Consider the following 6,000-nt stretch of genomic DNA (forward strand, 5'->3'; position numbering starts at 1 on the left):
GAAAATCACAGTTTTTTTTTACAAAAATCACATTTTTTAGTTAAAAAATCTATCCAGTCGTTTTGAATGTCACTTCAAGGGTGGTAGTCCAAAAGATGCTAAGGGACAATTTGAACCCCATGTAGCGTTTTCTTTCTGTTTTTATTATTTTCTGATCTTTTGCAAGTATTACTTCTCTTTTTAAGCGATTATTAATAATTAAATTGAAAGAATTTATTTTTTCAAAGTAAAATACCAGTGCTATCAACTTTTCAATTTTTTTTAAATATGAATTTTCGTATGATGTAACTAGTTTGGTTTTTATTCACCAACAAAATTTATGTCAAGTAGTGTCAAATTTAATATAAAAATAATCACATTTAATTACTTTTAAGAGCAAAAAGCTAAAGACAGTATGTTACACCGCGACACCGTTACACAAAACTTTCATTTCCTCCGAACTGCATAACTTTTTTGGATAAAAAATTGTTAATTCTCATTCAGCATCCCCATACCTCGAAAGCATATTTTTATTTTTGGTTAATCTTTAAATGATAATTTTGATCTTAGAGAATGTTTTTTCACTATCCTGTAAAGTTGCCAAAATTTCCCTTAGCACATTTTGGACTACCACCTTTCACTTCTTAATACTACTTGACATGATACTTATTAATAATATATTTATCGTCGTTACAATTTCTATAATTTTAATTCAAAATTATGACATAAATTCGCTATTCTAAAACAATTTATTCTGAGGCTTTAAAACTAAGGTTTTTTTGTAAATTAATTTTCATATTAATTCTTGCAGGTTAAAAATTAAAAATTAAAAATATTGTATCCCGCGTGGAAAAAGCCCGGCTGAGACCTCTTAGGATGAGGGCCCCTGGCGGGGGCCCACATGGATGTTCCACACGTGGAAATTCTACGAGGGTCCCCGTCGAGGCCCCGGCCCGGTTGCCCTCACTGACAAACGATTCAAATAATTATTTAAAAACTTTTTAATTTATCTACTATATCATCAGAGATTGTACCTTACCGACAGTAGATCAACCTTCCAAACCATGAAGGCAGAAAATCTACACAATATCGATCAAGTTAAGAATCTTCAATAACAGAAAAATGCTTAACGTCTTAATAAGACTAGATGGAAAATAATATTTTAAAATTATTATTTCTTGAAAAAAAGATCCTACTCCATCTTCACTCCATTGGGAATCGTACCACAAAACTTCTGATTTCCGGTCAGGTGCTTTTCCAATTAAGCTATTAGAGGGATCAGAATAAGAATTCTTAATTCAAGAACATAACGCTCATTTTTAGCTAGGTGTTAGTGGTACAAGTAATTTCTTAACTTGATCGATTTTGTGTAGATTTTCTGCCTTCATGGTTTAGAGGGTTGATCTACTGTCGGTAAGGTACAATCTCTGATGATATAGCAGATAAATTAAAAAATTTTAAATAATTACTTGTACCATTAACACCTAGCTAAAAATTAGCGTTATGTTCTTGAATTAAGAGTTCTTATTCTGATCCCTCTAATAGCTTAATTGGAAAAGCACCTGACCGGAAATCAGAAGTTTTGTGGTTCGATTCCCAATGGAGTGAAGATGGAGTAGGATCTTTTTTTTCAAGAAATAATTTTAATTTAAAACGATTAAAAGTCCAAAGGGTGAATATTTTTTCAACTCCACAAATTTTAAGGTTTCATGAGTTCAGACTTACAAAAAATGCATTTCTGTCAAAAATTGGATGACACTTTTTTGAAATTCGAACTCTCACAATATGGATGTTCCATAGAGGCACCCGCAGGGGACCAGCTCGGTTGCCCTCGCGGATCAACGATTCAAATTTCAAAGTCCAAAGGGCGAATATTTTTTCAACACCACAAATTTTAAGGTTTTATGAGTTCAGACTTACAAACAATGCATTTCTTTCAAAAATTGGATGACACTCTTTTTCAAATTCGAAATCGCACAATTTGAATGTTCCATAGGGGCCCACGCAGGGGTCCAGCTCAGTTGCCCTCAGGGATCAACGATTAAAATTTCAAAGTCCAAAGGACGTATATTTTTTTGACACCAGAAATTTTAAGGTGTTATGAGTTCGGACTTACAAACAATGAATTTCTGTCAAAAATTGAATGAGTCTTTTCTGAAATTGGAACTTTCACGATATGGATGTTCCATGAGGGTCCCCGGCTAGGGCCCATCTCGGTTACCCTCGCGGATCAGCAATTAAAATTTCAAAGTCAAAGGACGTATATTCTTTTGACACTACTAATTTTAAGGTTTCATGAGTTCAGACTTAAAAATAATAATTTTCTGTCAAAAATTGAATGACACTTCTGAAATTCGAACTCTCACAATATGGATGTTCCATAGAGGTCCCCACAGGGGACACCGCTCGCTTGCTCTCACGGATCAAAGATTCAAATTTCAAAGTCCGAAGGATCAATGTTTTTCTGACGCCACTAATGTTATGGTTTCATGAGTTCAGATTTGCAAATAGCGAATTTCTGAGAAAAATTCGATAACTCTTTTTTGAAATTCGAACTCTGACAATATGGATGTTCCATAGAGGCCCCCGCTGGGGGCCCAGCTCGATTGCCCTCACGGATCAACGATTAAAATTTCAAAGTCGGAAGGGTAAATACTTTACATCCTAACAAATGGTTCATGCATTCTAAATTTTCAAAAAACTATAAATACATCTGTCCCGGAAACTACTTTTTTCCTGCTTTTTTTAAAGAAAAAAATTATAAGTTTCATCTTTTATGAAAAGTGTTAAATGTTAATAAAAAATTACATTTCCCGTCATTGTAAAAAATTTTTAAGTAGTCTACAACGTGAAAAAACCAAATATTATGTGTAGAAAAATGGTAATCGATTTAAATTATTTATTTAATCATTATTTTATTTATATGCCTGCTAACAGTTCGTGTATTTTACATTTACAAAACGTCGTATAATAATAAATAATTAGAAAAAGAGAGCTTAAAATTTGATACTTTAACTTTTCTGAACTGTAGCTTATGAGGATGGCCTTTTCATAGAGTTTCATTTTGTCGGTTTAGCGCAGTGGTTAGCACTCCCGACTGCTAGGCGATAAATTTAGGGATAGATTTTGTAAGTTCGATGCCCCGTAGCGTTAGAAATTTTATTTGCAATATAATGTTTAAAAATGTAATATATGTATTCACTTTAAACAGGACTATTAATATCTGCAGACAAAATACTCGCAATCAATTAATATTTATTTTTTAAATACCTTTTCTGTCATATGCTCAGAATATAGCAGTACGGCACTAGTTAGCACGGACGCAGTACTGCCGCCCATGGTGAATTTCCTATTGGAATAGTACTGTGCTAGTAGCGATATCCAGTGTTGGCCCAACCCTGACAGCCCAGTACAAAATAGTGTTATCATCCCAGAGATATGCCATTACAGGTGCCAGCACTAGCAAAAAAAAACCAAGAGGACTTTCATGGTGGCAATCATGAGGGATCCATGAGAGAAGCCCATGTTGGGCCCCTATGGATTAGCATGTTGTTTCCATAAGGAACCACGGCTGGATTGTCCTCATGGATTCCACAAGGCATGAAGGCAATCCATGTGGACCCTGACGGGGGGCCCCTTCATTTTTCTACACGGGTAGTTTCAAATGCAAATAATTATTCAAAATGATAAGACCATATTGCTATTAAATATTCCCAAATGTCATATTAAATGCCTTGACAGTCGAACTGCAAATTTAACAATTTTTACAATTTGAAAAAATGGAATTATTACAGCAATCTTGTTGTTTATTATTTATTTTAATTTTCAATATAATATCTCAAAAATTTCCGATTTTCTAGTTGAAGATGTAAACAAATAAATCATTTTAATTTGAAAAATATTTTATTGGAAAATTTCAAGAGTGAATAATAGTTCTAAGGGGAGATTTGAAATAAAAAAATTAAAAATTAGGCTTAAAATAAAAATATAAAAATGTAACTGAAATATATACGACAATAAATGAATAATTTCGGTAATTTTAAATGCTTGCAATAATTTTAGAGTTCTGAATTTACATGCTGAAAGCTCGATTAAAAAAAAATTTCCTTCCATAGGTTTTAATTTTGGAAAGTTTAATGAGCAATTTAAAACTTATTAGTTTTTTAGTGATTTAAATTTACTTCACATAATTGACATTTTAAACGGTTTAATTATAAAAAATTGTCAATGTCACAATTTTTGGTGACTATAAATTTTGTCAGTTTTAAATAAAGTTCGCATTCGCTTTAGTTTTAAGGTTCTAAAGTAGACATTTTTTAAATTTTAAATTACAAATTTAGTTTGAAAGTTTGTTTAGTATAATTCAATTCATTCTTTGACTTTATAAACATTGGTCTAATTAGCTTAAATATCAAACTATAATTTCGTTATGTAATAGCAATTTAAAATTCTATAATTTCAGAAGCTTTTACTTTGGAAGATGCAATCTAATTTTCAGTATTATATTGTCAAATCTTAATCGCTTTACATTTTTTATTTTTCTAAATTTTTTTATTACAGATCATTCAATTTCGTGATTTTTCAATTCAAAATTCGAAATTATTAATTATCGTTAACAATTTTTTAAACATAATACTAAAAAATTGTTTTTTATACTTGCGTATTTTTCATGTTAGGAAATAAAAATCGAGAGACTTATTTCGCAAAAAGAGTTAATTTTTTTCTTAACTTAACTGCTACCTTAAAAGCACCTCTGCCGAGTTACAAAAGATTCAATTTATTTTCTCCCATGAACAAAATGCTTTTAAGTAAATTCGATCGTTTAAAATATTTAACACAACCACTTTACTAATTTTATCAAAAAATCTTTAAAATACAACATAGTGTACGACAGTAAGTACTTGAAAAGTAAAAGTCCGGAAAAAGTCCGAAAATTTATGTAAGACGCCACTATAAATTACGTAAAGAAATTTTCCGAAATTCCCCCCCCCCCCGCAATTAAACCCGTTACAAGTTCGAAATTTTGGTCTTTAAATATTAATGGTCAGATATTTCGGGTTTCACTCGTGTAAAAAACTACGAATTGTTTACCGACGTTTCGTGAACATTGCAGTTCACATCTTCAGGGTTGACCTGGAACTGAGGTATCAGGAAATGTTCTTAGGCATACTTTCTACGATGCCTGTGATTGGTCAGAACGCCCCACCGTGGGGACTGGTCGAACTTGATTGGCCAATCAAGTCTTTTTTTAAATTCGGGAGAACGGAAAGCCAAATAGGATTGGTATTATATCCATTGTCCCTATTGATGTTATTGGGGTGTTTTAAGATTTCGATTGCTTCTCTATGTTTTCTTGGAAATTCGTTGCGTGCTTTTGCAATGACTGTTGTTTCATCAAATAAAATGTTATGTCCTGTTTCGATATGATGTTCAGCTGGTGCTGATAGCGTGAAATGTTTTAGCCTGACTTTACTTTCATGTTCCTTCCTACGTTGAGAATTCTTCCTATTTGTTCTGTGACACCTTGGATGTAGGGTAGGGTGGTGGTCATTTTTCTCTCTCTTTCTTTCGTAGGTTGTGTTAACTTGCTTTTTTGAGTGTGTTTTCTTATTGCTTTATCAATTTGTTTGTTTGTGTATCGTTCTGTATTAGGATTTGTTTAACGTTTTGTAATTCCTTTTGTAAGTTATCTTTGTCTGTTATTGAGACAGCTCTGTATACAAGGGAGTTATGACCGATTGTTTTTGAGATGGGTGGTGGTGGGAGGAGGCATGTACGTATCTGTTTGTATGCGTGGGTTTTCTGTAAACTTCATGTCCTAATGTGTTATCAGATTTTTTGTAAACTAATACGTCCAAGAAAGGCAATTTTCCGTTTTGTTCTATTTCCATGGTGAACTGAATATTAGGATGTAATTATTATTTTTATTATTATTATTATTATTACACCATTAAGCCATTTCCCTTTCGGGGTAGGCGTGACTCACTCGGCAGGGGAAAGGAGTAGTGTGTGGATGGGATA

At 32.5% G+C, this 6,000-nt stretch overlaps 1 protein-coding gene across 1 annotated transcript in view; it reads left to right on the forward strand.

Moving 5' to 3' along the window:
* Positions 1–6,000, forward strand: part of LOC117177906 (E3 ubiquitin-protein ligase Ubr3) — a 69,073-nt gene that overhangs the window by 15,703 nt on the left and 47,370 nt on the right. The gene's annotated exons all lie outside the window — the stretch shown is intronic.

The sequence above is a fragment of the Belonocnema kinseyi genome, chromosome 8 (genome assembly GCF_010883055.1).
Source record: "Belonocnema kinseyi isolate 2016_QV_RU_SX_M_011 chromosome 8, B_treatae_v1, whole genome shotgun sequence".
In the NCBI taxonomy this organism is placed as follows: domain Eukaryota; kingdom Metazoa; phylum Arthropoda; class Insecta; order Hymenoptera; family Cynipidae; genus Belonocnema; species Belonocnema kinseyi.